Here is a 16,875-nt window from a genome sequence, read left to right on the forward strand (position 1 = left end):
GCGATCATAAAAAAAACAAGCAAGGAAGAAGAGATGATCGCAACCCAAGAAGAAGAGCCAACAGAAAAAGAAGAAAGAAAAACAACGAAACCGTCCTTAGTAGAACCACCAATAATGGAATTGAAGACCCTGCCGAACCACTTAAAGTACACATTTTTGAAGTAGAATAAGAAGCTGCCAATAATTATTTCTGTCTCTTATACACATCTAGATGTGTATAAGAGACAGGCCTTGTGCAGTGTGTGCCAAAAAAGGGTGGTATGATGGTAGTCCCGAAGGAAAATAATGAGCTAATACCGCAAAGGACCGTCACCGGGTGGCGTATTTACATGGACTACCGCAAGTTGAATGCAGCCACTAAGAAAGATCATTTCCCTCTACCATTTATTGACCAAATTCTAGATTTTCTAGCCTGAAATGATTTTTACTGCTTTCTTGATGGCTATGTCGGGTATAACCGGATTATGATTGCTCCAGAAGATCAGGACAAGACCACATTCACCTGCCCATATGTGACCTTTGCTTTTCGCCACATGTTGTTCAGCCTCTGCAACGTGCCGATCACATTCCAAAGGTGCATGATGGCCATCTTTTCAGGCTATCTTAAGGACTCTGTTGAAATCTTCATGGACGAATTCTCTGTCTATGGGCACACCTATGAAATATGTCTGGCCAACCTAGAGAAAATACTGAAAATATGCGAGGAGACGAATCTCGTGCTTAACTAGAAAAAATGTCATTTTATGGTGAAGGAGGGCATCGTGTTAAGGCACAAGGTTTCTCGGAACGAGGTGGAGGTGGATAAAGCAAAAATAGAAGCAATTGAAAAACTTCCACCTGCAACAAGCGTGAAGTCTATACAAAGTTTCTTGGGGCATGTTGGATTCTATAGATGCTTTGTCAAGGACTTTTCGAACATAGCACGACCGATGAGTGCGTTGATGGAGGCTGATAGAAAATTTGATTTTGACAACAATTGCCTCAACGCATTCAGGATTTTAAAGAATGCACTGACTACCGCACCCGTGTTAATTGTACCAGATTGGACACTTCCTTTTGAATTAATGTGTGATGCAAGTGGGTATGCGATGGGAGTAACTTTGGCACAGAAGAGAAAAACAATCTTACATCCCATCGCATATGTGACTAAGACGTTGAATCCTGCTCAGACCAATTACACCACCACAAGTAGCTCCCACCACAAAGAAAGAGCTACTTGTGGTAATTTTTGCATTGGAAAAATTTAGAGCATATCTGCTGGGAACAAAGGTACTCATCCACACTGATCATTCCGCAATAAAGTATTTAATGACAAAGAAGGATGTGAAGCCGAGGTTGATCAGATGAGTTCTCCTTCTCCAAGAATTTTACATAGAAATAATTGATCGAAAGGGGACGGAGAACCAAGTTGCGGATCACTTGTCCAGATTGGAAAACCCTGAGGTTGATCGCAATGAGTCAGAAGTGAGTGCGGTGTTCCCAGGTGAGTAGTTGTTCTATATTGAAGAATTGCCATGGTATGCTAACATAGTCAACTATCTGGTTTGCGAGCAATTTCTAGAGGAATATACTGACCACCAGAACAGGAGGCTCAAGCACGAATGCAGATCATATTTCTGGGATGAGTCGAATCTATACAAAAGGGGGGCAGACCAAATTCTGTTACTATGCATACCAAATACTGCTCAACAACACATATTATCGCAATGTCACGACTCACCATATGGTGGGTACTTTGGAGGACAGTGCACTGCAGCTAAGGTTTTATGGAGTGGATTCTTTTGGCCAACAATGTTTAAAGATGCAGCTAACTACGTGGTGAACTGTGATTGGTGCCAACGCACAGGTAAAATTTCATGGAAACATGCAATGCCGATGAACATCATCTTGGAGCTTGAGTTGTTTGACGTATGGAGTATCCGACTTCATGGGACCCATTCCCTCCTTCGAATGGTAAAAATTATTATTGTTAGCCGTTGACTATGTATCCAAGTGGTAAGAGGCAATGGCAATATGTCGCAGAGCGATGCGGTGGTAGTTTTTCAATTCCTGAAGCAAAACATTTTCACTCGTTTTGCCACCCCACGTGCCATAAATAAGTGATGAAGGGTCCCACTTTGTCAATCATACTATCAAGGAGCTGTTGCGTAAATATAACATTCTTCACAAAATGGCCACCGCATACCACCCGCAGATGAATGGTCAGGCCGAGGTGCCCAATCGGGAGATCAAACTGATACTTAAGAAAGTGGTAAGGCCTTCACAGAAAGATTGGGCAGCAAAATTCAACGATGCATTGTGGGCATACCGGACTGCATTAAAACACCCATAGGTATGTCCCCATATACGTTGGTATTTAGTAAGGCGTTTCATTTGCCTCTGGAGCTGGAATACAAGGCATTATGAGCCGTGAAGAAGCTGAATTTTGACTTGAGGAAAGCAGGAGAAGCGAGAAAACTTCAATTGGTCGAGCTGAAGGAATGGAGGATCAACGCATATAAGAACGCAAATATTTACAAGCAGCGTACAAAACGTTGGCACGAAAACATATATGCGGCAAGAACCTCTAAGTCGAGCAGAGGGTCTTACTATTCAACTCACGACTACGGCTCTTCCCTGGGAAACTAAAGTCACGTTGGTCTGGACCATTCATAATTAGAGAGATATTTTCACATGGCGTGGTTGAATTATCAAATGATGATGGAACCAACATATTCAAGGTTAATAGGCAGCGAGTAAAAGCGTAGCACGGAGAAGGCTGGCATCGCCAAGTCGACTCCATGGAACTGAGAAATTTTGAATAAAGAAAGAAGTAGGTGGTCCCTACGTTATCAGATGATCGAAATTCATCAAGGACGCAAGTTTTAGAATCATGGAATCTTCAACTTTTCTCTACTACTCAGAATTTTCATTCCACTATATCTTCCCAGAATTTTATCTATTCTATAAAAGGGGGAAGGGGGAGATTTTGTTTTGTTTAAAATTATTTGACCCCCTCACTGCTTTTCTTGCAACGATCAAGGCACCGGATTGCAGAGGTGTTACACAAAGAAGCAACTTATCTTATTTTGTCACTGCAATCCAAAGAAGATAGATTGCCGCAAAGAAGGATGCATCAACAAACAATGCAAGCGACAGCGCAAATTTGGGGGTTGTATTCTTCCTTGACTTGATCCCAATTTTGCACTACCGCATCACATTTTGATTTTGAAAGTTTTATCATCGCATCCTCTTTGTTTACCGCAATCATTTAACATTGATAAATTTAGTCAGTCATCGCATGAGTTCTTTGCCAATTATGATTTCAATGATGAGACACATGCTTCTATTTTTTTTGTATACACTAGAGTCAACTTAATTTTAAGATAGTCACCTCATGAAATATTTCTAGAATTTAGTGATCTGCTAGCTTTCTTTCAAACTCCCTTTACGTGGCTTGTTAAGAACATCGCATGACTTCTTTCAATCTTTTGGCAATGGGGACATTGCCACATTTTAAATTTAGGGGTGAGGGATTTTTTTTTTGACCTTGCTATTTTGAATATATATATATATAGAAGAAGAAAAGAGAAAAATATTGAGAATAACAACTCCACTGTCAACGCAATGGGAAACCCATGTTGATAAGAGTTAAGTTGTGAAAGACACTTACCCATAGTTGGATGTTCGCATGACACACGTGGGGGCAAGCCAAAACAAAAGTAAGTCGCTAGGATCAACGCATAAATAAATGACTTCAACTCCGCTGCCAAGTAGGTATGAGTTTAGTCTGAGAAAGAGTGCATTGCTCATAGTTAGATGTCCGCATGACACACGTGGGGGCAAGCCAAAACGAAGGCAAGGCACTTGGATCAGCGCAAGGTCAGAAAAAAATAAAATGTCAAGAAATATGCAAGGATAAAAATCATTTGACACCCGGTGGAAAATTTTTCTTGTTGAAAATAATCATGCGATGTCCCAGAATTTAGTAAAATCCTTTTGAAGGTTAAGCTTACGATCCCTAAGTATTAGAAATATTTTAAGAGGAGATTTGAATAAGACTTAAGGAAATTTTGGTGTATAAGATTTGAATGAAGTATCCTTGAGAAATCTAGGAAAAGAAATTTGTGGTCGACTTTCGAAATAAAGGAAATCTTAAGCTTATGCTTAAGGACAAGTATTGTTTAAATTTGGGGTATGATAACGGGCAGAAATACACGTTATTGCATTGCTAAGTTATAAAGGAAATGCACGTTTTCGTTAATAAAATATGTTTGATTGCATCCAAAAGAATTAAGTTTATAACATTGCGGTCGCATGCGTTCATCGCATAGAAACAGTTGATTTTTGTTTTTGTTTTTTTTTATGCAGAATATGCGTTGACGCAAGGTGAAAAGAGCGATAAAAAAAAATCAACAGTCGAGCACAGCATTACCACAAGGCTTTGCGGTGATTTGTGTTCACAAACATCTGCTCAAGAAGGATTGCCGCATAGAGCCGACACAACTTGGTGGGTGCATCTGGGTGAAAGGCATAAGTAATCACGATGAGACAGAAAGCTGATGACAATCGAATCCGAATTAAGTTGACAGCTGCTAATGATAACAAGTACATTCAGCTTTTCGGTGATAAATATTCGCCGCATCAGTCAGGGAATTAAAGTCATCCCATCTGTGCAATCATAAGAGAGAAGTCGCTCTTCACCCTGAAACTCTATAAATACCAAAGGCATCCTTCAAAAAAGGGGTTCGGTTCAGCCAGATCAGTAGTTCATAGCTCAGTCGTGTTCATAGTTTTCTTTTATTTTTAAGGCGGAGCGAAAGAATAGTAGAAACGCCGGAAGATCGCTCAAGGCAGCTCGAGAGAGATCCCGAAGGTGTAGAAAGCAGAGAGCGGGCCGACTCTCGCGAGAGCGAGATTATCTTTTCAACAAAAGTAGAAAAAACAGTGTAAAAGCCTGGGAGGCAAGAGATTGATACCAAGCTCTTTATCCTCTTCTTGCATTGATATTTTGTACTTCAACTTTATATTTATACAATGGAAGTTCTTATTCTACATCTATTCACTCTCTTAGCATGCATGAGTAGCTAAATTTATCGAATGGGTTGAGAAGAACTAAGCTAACATGACCTAGGATCTTCATTGCTTGCAATTATCTTATTTTACGTTGTGCCCAACATCCCTTTAGAGCTACTCGAGAGAGAGTCTAAAGAAAGAACCTAAAGACTCGAGAAAGCTAGGTTAGAATCTAGACTTGAGAGAGCAAGATTAGATCTGCATAAACAAGAGAAAGGAACTTAGAGATAAGCTCTGTTTGTCAACACGCATCGCATGCCCCCTAGAGATAGGTTATGATATTATGTGGTTGCCTTATTTGTGTGTGTCATTTTTTCATCGCATAAATAAGAATAGAGGCTTATGTGTAGGTCTTATAGACTCATCGCATATATCGCATGCATTCTAGCCTTAGAAGCCGTAGCATTCACATTGAGAAATGGTTTACTATTGTAAGTGTGTTGCATGGTCGCATAGCATTAACGCATCCTAGGAAGTGTTAGCCAAACCCTTCTCAACCCGTTCACCGCATACTCATCGCATCTCCCATTTATCAACTCTTTTAGAAACTCCGCCGCATTTGTTTATTTTTATTACCGCAAACAACAATACCAACAACTATTGATTTATCTGGTTACTGCAAAGTCTTCTAAAAATTACCACCGCATATTGTTTCCCAAGTCCCTGAGTTCGACCCTGGACTTACCAAAAAACTCAGTGGGGTTTGCACTTGGATTCTACTGAGAAAACTTGAGTGCTCAATGCATTTTCATCATCGCATTTCATCCATAATTCCACCTCATAAAATAACGCATCAGTTGCACTTTTTTAAATTCACCCAATCTCTTCAATATATTGCAGTCTATCATGCAATAAGAATGATTGCATGAGATGCAGCTCATGCTTGGAGTAAATGAAGACTGGCCCAGACTTACCCGAGAGTTCGATCTTCTTGCAAATTCTTCAATCTTCAGCTCAATTCCTTTGGGATTTCCTTCGTAAAGTCCTACCTCATCAACTAGACTTACTCAGCTTTCTGATGGCTTTGGAATCACTTCATTTGCACGAGTAGAATGCCCAAAAATCCTTCTAAATTCAGCCTTTCCTATTTATAATAAAGTTTTGCATGCTCAACTTAAGTCTTAGGCTGCCACCTCCACCTTTAAATGGAATTTAATTCATCTCATCTCAACAGTTGGCCACCTTAACCAGTGATTAAGCTGGAAGCTTCCCTTAAGTCCTCAAAGCATTGCCTTTGTCATCAGCATCCTTCAACGCATAGCTTACCTTGAGCCAATGCATATCTCTTGTGGTCGTACACTTCTAGACCAACACATACCTTATCCATCGCCTTTCTTCAAGACCAAGACCTTGGCTTCCCCTTGCTCACACTATTCTTTTAGCTAAAGCCTCATCGTGCCCATTACCTAAGGCATTACCTTACTGCACGCACCACCTCACTCACTAACCTCTTAAGGCTTTGATCATCGCATGACCATCACCAACGCATGGCAAGCTCTTGGCCATTGCACATCAACTAGCCAACACCTCCAACATCATGCCAATGCCTAGAAAGCACCTTCAAGCCAACGCTCAGTCACACCACTCCCATACCTTGCTTTGTCGAGCGCAACATCCCATCGTTTTGTGTCATGCTTAGTCGTGCACCACTTGCCAACACGCGTACACCCATCCTTGGCGCAACCTCACTTGACAGTGTCTCACTTCGCGCATCTTATTCCCATGCTCATCATCGCACACTCGATGCCCCCAATGCCTAAGGCTCTCTTGCTCTCGCACGCACACCCTTGCCCATCTAACCTCTCATGGGCTTTGACCAACGCATTGCCTATGCTAACGCATGGAAATCACTTAGCTTCATGGTCTCACGTCCATCTTGGCCTCAACTAACCTCTAAAAATCTTGGTTGCTACACACCCAACACTCCATAGTTCAACGCATCCCATAATTCTTCATTTAGGCAAATTTTCACTTACTAAGGCCAAACACTTAGTCTAAAAATCATCATCTTCCTTCATAGTCTAAAAATCATCATATTCCTTCATGCCTATCATGCACTCTATTAACCTCCATGGAGCATGGCTTCCTCCCACAAGGCCTTACGCACCTACACATTAACTCTCCCAACGTAAGGCCCATCTTGGCTTCCATACTTAGCTAACTTTTCCCTTGCTAAAGGTCTCAATACCTTGAACATTTTCCCTTCTTTTCCCTCAACAAGCTTTTCCTACTAACATATTTTCAGCTTTTTCTTAATCTTGAATAACATGTTGATTACTTACTAATTATAACACTTAAGTAGAGAAACTACGGTTCGTGGTTTACATAGTGGGACTAGGTCTACGAGATATTTAGAACTAGGGCAAGTGGGAGAAATAATGGGTATCTAATGCCCTAGTTTATCGTATTTATTCTCTCATGAACTCAACATTGTATATATTTGTATATAAATATCTACTGGAGTTTTAGTTCAAGTGAGAGTTTTTTGGGTTGTATTTCTTAAAACTCGCAGTTTGTAAAGTTAACATATTCTATTTTTCAATAAAGATGTCATTTGACATTTATTCAATAAAGTTGTCATTGAATTCGTAAATCACACTCGTAAAGACTAAATCCAATAAACTAAGATCCATGGATATATATGAATACTTGAATTTTATGTGGAGACATAAAGATGGATCAAGTTCGAGTAAATAGCCAAAACGGTCTATACTATATGAATAAGGTTGGGTATCTTATTCTAGTAACACTATTGAATGTGGCCCGCTCTGTAGTTGTTACAATTTGTTGTAAAGTGCTACAAACAAAGTGATCCTGATTCGTTCATACACTGACATGAGGAGTGGGGGCGTTCTATGCAATGAGTTTGCATAAGATCGGACCAAGAAATAAGTCACTCTTACTTTATAACGTTGTTTACTGTTTAAGATTGACTATTTCGCATAAATGACCTAGGTAACTCGATCTTAATCCTGAGCTAACTATGAACTCCTATTTATTCGAGATTATCTTTAGATTTGCATAGGTGAGGGTTGGCACAACAAATTCAATAACAACTTTATTAAATAAATATAATATGTTTAACTTTACAAACTGCGAGTTTTAGGACATACAACCCAACAAACTCCCTACTATAGTTGTCCAGAGAGACTATAGATAAATCAACAAGAGTTGTTGATCGAGCAGGTCCATCAACAAGAGTTGTTGATGAAATCGGTCCTTCTACCTTTTATCAATTGATATCAGAGTGTGATTTAAGCACTTAATTAACGTTAATTTGAGTTTGGTGGGTGAATTTATATGATTGCATGTTTGGGACTGATATGGTGCTTTAATCAACTTTGGCATTAGATTTCTTTTTTACTCCTAAGTTAATTTGTAATTGTCTCTTGTTTGATGAACTTATATGTGTGCTCTAGAATTTGTAATTTATTTGGAGTCAATAGAGTCGAAATTAGGTTGTAATTGAAGCTTGAAGTAAGCAAGGTTCGTAGCAGAATTTTGGATGGAATTACTGCCCTCACAGTGTCACGATGCTATTTAGAGAGCATCCTGACGTTGTTCATCTTGGAGCCCGAGGCATTGCAACACTAGAATGAAGTTTCATGACGTTGTTCTTCCTTGCCCAAAAACGTGCACGTTCATGAGCCAATTCATGTGGGGGAGGTCTGGTTCGACCAATTTTCAAGGATTTCGGTCCGGTTCAGCCACCCTTGATCAGATTCAGCATCTTTTGAAGGTCTGGAAGTCCGATTCGGGCGGTTTGGGTCCGGTTCAGGTTGGTTCGTGTAGTTCCAAAACACTTTTGGGGCAGATTTTGACCCGTTTTGTAATAATTTAGTTATTATAACTATTATTACTCATTAATTTACTCGCAGTTTGTAAAGTTAAACATATTCTATTATCAGTAAAGATGTTATTCGACATTTATTCAATAAAATTGTTATTGAATTTGCAAATTGCACTTGTAAAGACTAAATCCAATAACTTGTTTTTTTTGGGGGGTGAAGAGTTGAAGTTTCCATGAAGTTCCTAACATGTATCTAATATCAATTGCTTAGAGTTATTTAAAAACAATAACCAAAACCTTCCACTATATTATCTCCCGACTATTCCCAACTATATTATCAATATCTCTTGGCTTAGTTCCCCATTACTACTTCCTTGCCCCCCGCCCCTTCATCATCATCACTATGGCCAACTATTACATCCCCGCATTATTAAAGTTATTTAAAAACAATAACAAGAAACTTCCTGGCTATACTTTTCTGGCCATAGTTGTGAACCCGAATAAAGTTATTTAAAAACAATAACAAGAAATATGATGCGGATGTCTTTTTCTAGATTTTTCAAAAAATATATCCTCCCTTGTCTTCTTTTGACAGTACTACACCAAATACCTTACTTTAGTGACCACTCAACATAAATATTTTTCTTTTTGCTTTTGAGGGGAGGGAAGAGTAAAATGAGTCGTTGGATAGGAAGTGAAAAGTCCTAATAAAAATATAGTCTAAGTCTATGGATCCACATAGCATACTCTATACCACATTGGCCCAATGTGGGTACAGAATGTAATGCCCTGCTTACTCGGCGGATTTAAAAGTCAAATATAGAAAAGTATCCAATTATAAATAATAATCTATCTTTATATATAAACATTAAAAAAAATTCTTTTTCTATATATATATAATCTAAATTTCGTTTTTTTTTAAATGGCAGGTTACCACATTCTCCATGTATGTTCTTTTTCTTTTTTCTATATTTTTTCTTTTTGCTTTTGAGGGAAGGGGAGAGTAAAATGAGGTGTTGGATAGAGATATATTAACCACTAAGATATCACATTCAATAGAATATTCAATTATAAAATATTAACTTACGCCCAATCCCACTTGGGCCATTTGTATTGAAATTGAAAAAAAAATAAATAAATACATAATCATAATATAAAAAAATCGTATAGGAAAATGACGTCCATTTCAATGGATGACCTTTGAACTTTCATCTTCATTGCCTGTTTGGATTCCCAAATGAATGATGCCTCTATTATATCAATTATTTATAATTCTTTTTTTATATTTTTTATTATTGAGTACAATAATTATGAAGATGAGGATTGAATCTTTGAAGGAAATGTGCATATCAATTATCGTTAAGATAAACTCATTTGACATAGAAAATCTAAATTAGGACTTTTATAAGAGTAAAATTGTAATTATAATATAGTTTTAGGAAGAAAGAACACATTTGTAAAGTTTAGTTCAGATTAAAGAGTTTTGGCATCCCAGATCTGAAGTTAAGGTTCCATAACCTTTGAGTTAAAAGAATAATGTTATTTAATAAAATATATTATCATGTTTATTGCTTCTTTTAATAGCAGACATCAATTTTGCTATCGTGCTTGTAGGCTACACGTTGGCAAACATTTGGTTTGGGTGCTATTGAACTATTGCAACTGTAAAAATATATGTCGAAGAAGAGAGGGAGTTTTACTTTTCCTTCTCTCTTTTTTTTTTTTTTCCCTCTACCTATAAAAATATATGATATTTAAGACCACTTTCCTTTTCCCGTCTAAATTCCAAATTCCACATTCTTTTATTCTCGAGACATGTATACATTGCCTTGATCTAAGTTTAAAAAAAAATAATAATAAAATAAATAAATTAGAAAACTAATCAATGATGACCCTCCATAGATTCGCCTATATAAGCTACAGCTAAAATTGCAAAAATAAGAGCTTGAATACCACTTGTAAATAATCCAAGGAACATTAACTGGTATAGGAACTACTAAAGGTACTAAAGAAACAAGAACAACTACTAATTCATCAGCTAATATATTTCCGAAAAGTCGAAAACTAAGTGATAAGGGTTTTGTGTAAATCCAAAATCTATCCTTAAATCTCATCCAAATAAAAACAAAACCAAATAAAACCCAATAAAATCTCTTCCCGAATAAATTCAAATTTAATAACTCACAACTTTTCCAAAATATTTTAAATCTTCCATCCAGAAATCAAATTAATTATCTCAATAAAATAATCCAATCTCCAAATTGCAAATCAAATTAAAAGTGGCAAAATGTCATTGTGATGATATAAACAAAAGATTATTTAAAAAGAATTAATGCACCTATCATTGGAATATTACAGAAATAACTGGAGGAAATCTATACAAGTACAAGGGTGATTTAAGCCCACATCTACACATAATATATATAAGGGTTCTTTGTCTATGGATTGACCAACTTAGAAATCTCCTGTTGCAAGAAGAATAATGGAATTTGTTAAAGGTCAAGAGTACTTGGAGAAGAGAATGGAAGAATTAAAAGAGATGAGTGAGAAGCAAGAGGCAAGAATGACTTACTACGACACCAAATTACACACCGTCATTGCGGCTTATTTCGTTTGGGAACGTGTCTTCTTCTTCATCATCTCCCAGAAAACTAATGCTCCTTCCTCCCTCAGTTGCAACAATGGCAACTTTTGGGTGATTCTTACTCTAAGCTGTTTATGCAGCCTCGTTTACATGTTCCTTTTTGTTGATGCAGCGCTCATGCTCTACCGAACAGAGCACCAGCTCAATCTCATTCTCCAAACACATGCACAACTTCATCGACAAATCTGGACAATCAAAAGAGAAACTGCTGACAACAATATAGATCAATCAATAATGGAGGCAGGTGATGATCAATCCAACAATGGATTCCACTTAGAGGAGGAACTCATACCCATAATAAACTCAAATTCAGCATTTAGAAGGAGAGGAGAGAGGAAAATTTATGTGTACACCATTTTCTTTGCTTTGGTTGGTGTTGCTGCTTTAGAATTATACGCCTCCAAGTCTATGCTATGCAATTGAAATCCCAACATACAATTAGCTCCATCGGCCTTACACAAATTAGGTTCATATTTATTATGTTATTGTATGTGTAGTATAGTATATATCTGTTTAATTCTCTTTCTCTCTTTTTGGTCAATGGGGGTTTAAATGTTTCTACTTATGTAAAACAATAAATATATAAGAAACAAAAAGATCAGTTTGAAATTATTAAGAAACAAAAAGATCAGTTTGAAATTATTAAGAAACAAAAAGTAATTTATATATGGATGTTGTATGCTATGAGAGTTGACTTGGGAGGACAAGAAATTTGGGAGTTACACAAAGAAGCTCAATACAATTTTCTTGACCAACCTCATCTATAATAACAATATATAAGATAGTGAAAAGAAAAAAACATATAAAATAGTAAAAACAGAAAAGGAAAGAATCTTGGAAGAGTGGTGAAAGTGGAAAAGTTCATCACTATTACAACCCACCTCTAATTATTCTTGTTATCTTGCTCAATCAAGCAATACAATCTCACTCCAATTTTCTAATTATCTCTACCAAGTATGCAAGAGCTCTATTATTATAGTTTGCATTATCTCTAGTATTAGTCATGGTAAATACCTTCTCAATTCCCCAATCCAATAGACATGTTTCAATCATTTGTCCAACTATATCTCCTTCAATGGTATAGCCTTCAATGGTATCTTTTTTATGATCCATGGTATTCCCATCAATGGTATCTTCTACGGCACTTGGAATCAAAGAAACATTCAAAATCCTTTTTCATAATTTCCAATTATCATCAGTGAACTGCACAATAAAGACCACATTATTCACATTCACCTTATGGATTGTCGTCCAAATTTCCATTTCTAAACAAACTCTTCCCCCATTTTCTACTAACATTCTTTTCAATTCGTCCTTCTCCTCTAAATAAAGTTTTTTACACTCCTTAACAGCAGTTTTACATGAAGGCATAATAAATCCAGATGTACAAAAGGATCTCACGTTATAGGGACAAGGAAATACAAACCATACCGAGCTAACCCAATTTCAAATAGGCCCTTGATCCAAGGAAACCACAAAAATAACTAATAAATCAAATTTTTTTTTTTTTTGGATAAGAAAACAATTTCATTGATAGAATGAAAATATCCAAGGTGTACAAAAGATCTCATGTTACAGGGAATACAAAAGATGTTTTCAGTTGTTGACAAGAAAAAATGAAACTACTGCTTTGTAGTGCTGTAAAAGATTTTACATCACAAGAAACTAGGCGCAGAAACAGTCCGGTTCGGTTCGCTTTGGTGGTCAAACCGAACCAAACAAATTTCTAATATGTGAAAACCGAACCGAACCAATTTATTGGTTCAAACCGAACAGAATCGCATATATCTGGTTCGCTTCGTTTTTAAATTTCGGTTTTGGTATTTTAAAAATCTATATTATATTTTTTTAAATTAAAAAACGGTTCGGTTCGGTTCGGTTTTAAATTCGGTTTTGTTCATTAAGTTAAAAACGGTTCGGTTAACTTTTTTTTTAATTTATATTATTATATAATATATATAACGGGTTCGGTGTCGGTTTCAAATTCGGTTTTTGAAATTGAAACCGAAACGACCAAATTAATTCGGTTTCAAAATTTCTTCATACCGGTCCAAACCACATTTTTTTCGGTTCCATTGAGTTTTCGGTTTGGTTTTTAGAAACGGTTCGATTTTTGCGGTTTGAATGGCCACCCCTACAAGAAAGCATTGAAAACAACTTATTGGAGGACTTCTTCAGTAATTTGGCTTTTTCGTTGAAATCCCAACATTTCTTTCCTCCCATATTTTCCATAAAATAGCAGCAACAATGTTGGTACATATAATCTCTTTGGTACTCTTGAATTAATGGTCTGAGATAAGCATACTAATCCAACTCTTTGAATCATTTGGAGTGACAATGGTCCAATTGAATGATTCTAAAACTTCAGCCCATAAGCTGGCCACAAAGGGACAATTAATAAACAAATGGTTGTGAGTTTCATTATCACTTTGGCATAAACAGCACCATGATGGAGATAAAACAGAACCAAGGGCAATGCTTTTGGAGTCTATCGGTGGTGTTAAGACAAGAATGGACAATTTCCCAAATGAGAAATTTAATTCTCTTTGGGTAGGACAATTTCCAAATCTTTGTGTAAAGATTTTTGTGCAGTCGATATATGAATGGAAATAACCTTAAAGTACAGAGACTTGAAGGAAAAACGACCACAACTCTCAAGCTTCAAGATCCAATGAGTCAAGTTGAGTCAATCTAACATTAGGTATACAGTGCGTGAGGGAGGCCCAAAGAGCAGTTTTAACAAAAGAACACAAAAGTAATAAGCCAAGCATCTTCCATAGGAAAAAATGTAAGTCTTCAAAATATCTTAAGCAAAAAGAAACAGATCAAGTACAAGAAAACTAATAAACGAATAAGCAAATTTAAGTGGTCATGTGTAACAATCATCTCAAGTGTCTATCTAGGAACTGAAAGTTCAAATCCCACCATTAAGCTCTCTAAAACTAAGAAAGAGGAAGCCAAAAGTGGGAGATTAAACCCCACAAATATGAAATGTAAGAAGATACAGAGTACATTACCCCCACCCACAGAGATAAACCCCACAAATTAGGAAATAAGGAGAAGCAACAGAATGAGGGATTCTCACCAGAGAGAAGGGAGCGATTATTCTGGAAGCAACGACGGCGAAGAGAGAAAATTCTTCAGTGTAGACGGAAGGGGTTTTGTGGTTGAAGAAGAATAGATTAGAAAGAAGCGAGGAAATGAGTGTTTAGGGTTCGGCGTATGGCGTTTTTTCATTCTTTTTTAGTATGGAACCATCCCGGGAAGGGGCCGCCGGCAGGGATGGCATCCCAGATTTCGAAGGGTCGATTTCCGGAAGTGAGGTTTAAAATTTCGGAAATTTAGGCTAATGAGCTGATATTTGGGCCCATAATATCAAATGACCAGGTTTTTTAAAAAAACTGTCAATTGACCTTCTACTGACGTTATGACGATATGAGATTACAAGAATTGTCTCGCTCTCGCTACATGGTTCTTGCTCTCACTATACAATTTTCACAAAATCATTTGTCTAGAACTTAAAATCGTTAACACACATCAAACATTTAGTGTGAATTCTTTAAAATCTAAACTTCATTTGAAGGGAGTTTTCAGAACGGAACGGACTTTTCTTGAACGTAGTTTCATTGGTGTTTTGTAGGAACATAGTCTCAAAAAAGGTATGTAAATAGCATAACGAAAGGGGTGTGAGAAAGAGCGGCAATGATAAAGGTGGAGAGAGAGCGACGGCGGCCTAGGTGGAGAGAGAGCGTTAGCGAGAGAGAAAGATAGAGTGAGAGGGAGAGAGCGCGAGAGCGCGAGAGCGAGAGTGAGAGAGAGCGACAGCGAGAGGCAACAACGAGAGTCACAAGAGCGAGAGCAATTAATAGCGACAACGAGAGAGATCCATGTGTATTAGATGATATTCATCTACTTAATAAAAAATGTTCTCTTGCTTTGTAGGATGACAGAAAAGTGTCTACTAATTCGATACGGAGGTGATTAGATGAGAACCAAAATTTGTATATTGGAGGCAAGCTAACAAGAATCATTGTGCCTATTACATTGAAGTATGAAAAGCTTAAAGCTCACATTTATAGGGTTGCCAATGTAAGTTGCTCAAAGTTTGATGTTGTTATGAGAGTTAAATATAAGCTTGACTATGAAGCCCCTCCACAATACATACGGAATGACGATGATGTTCACTTCCTTCTTTTTCGGGAAGATCTTTGTAGAGTTCAACTATATATGTCACACCCTCTCCCAGATTACCCTCTTAACCTGGAAAAAGATGTGATGACATCAGTTACTAACTCTAGTTAACACTTACTGCCTACTCTTAACCTGACTTCTATATTACACACCTGATAACAACATATAAAATTCAAGCATAACTACAAAGGCTAAACAAGCCTTAATTCATAACCCATATACATAATATATAACATCAGATCTTATGAGTCCCAACTCACAACTTAGTCCTTAAATGCAACAAAACATATGCATAAATATTTACAGCCAAACACCTAACTGATTAGTTTATAGAGTCCTTGACTTTACGTGGCAGAGCAGCAGTAGAGTTACTTTTTGGGGAGATGATCGCTACTTGGGGATAGAAAAATAATTAAAACGAGGTGAGCTACTAGCCCAATGAGTGACAATAAAATAAGTTCTCATGCTTAAAACTGTATATAAAATCTTATACTGAAATATAAAACTTTCCAAACAACTTTTAAGTAAACCTTTCAAACATAGCATATCTAAAAACATAACTAATCTAATCCTTAGTTGAGAGTGAACCTTTGGCTTTAACCCTCAACGTCAAACCTTAGTCGAGAGAGAACCCTTTTGTTCGACCCTCGACGTCATACTACCTACGTGCACATGGTTATAACTGAGTACCGTCATACCTTAGGTACTTTCAGTAGGATACCTTCTCTAAGTCCTTCAGTATCCCTCTTATAACAAATCAAACATAAACCTCTTACTTAAGCATATTTACTTAAATCATAAAGCATTTAGTTATAATACCAAGGCTTTAAGCATAATATCATCGCATGCTTTAATCATTTGAAATTAAGTTAACTAAAACATGTTGGGAAACTATCTTTAAAAGGAATAGCATGCGTTATTCATCAAACTATGTATGGAAAATATGCTTCATTTTAATATGCGATAATCATGCTTTCATAAAAGATAGGTTGCTTGGAATTATTTGTAGCATGAGAATAAACTTAAAGAAAACAGGGTTTCTAAAAGTATTGTAAGTCAAACATTGTCACTCACGGCTTTAGGCTACTCCTTAAAGGTTGATATGGCTCCCTCAATGGTGTCAATTTTGTGGACACAACAACATACATTTAGCAATGGTCTTTCTTTTGAGACTAATTCTTTAAATTAAGCTTGT

The 16,875-nt window shown here is 37.0% G+C and overlaps 1 long non-coding RNA gene across 6 annotated transcripts; it reads right to left on the minus strand.

The window, feature by feature from the left end:
• Positions 1-11,081: 11,081 nt before the first annotated feature.
• On the minus strand, positions 11,082-14,828 carry LOC120092765. 6 transcript variants are annotated; one of them, XR_005486150.1, is made up of 5 exons: positions 14,575-14,828; positions 12,504-12,692; positions 11,782-11,895; positions 11,418-11,674; positions 11,082-11,310 (listed from the first exon to the last, which is right to left on the minus strand). It is a non-coding gene; the product is annotated as an uncharacterized LOC120092765 (long non-coding RNA). The 6 variants fall into 6 exon arrangements; XR_005486152.1 differs by having other exon boundaries at positions 11,782-11,900; XR_005486148.1 differs by lacking the exon at positions 12,504-12,692.
• Positions 14,829-16,875: the final 2,047 nt, after the last annotated feature.

Source organism: Benincasa hispida, chromosome 12 (assembly GCF_009727055.1).
Source record: "Benincasa hispida cultivar B227 chromosome 12, ASM972705v1, whole genome shotgun sequence".
NCBI lineage: Eukaryota > Viridiplantae > Streptophyta > Magnoliopsida > Cucurbitales > Cucurbitaceae > Benincasa > Benincasa hispida.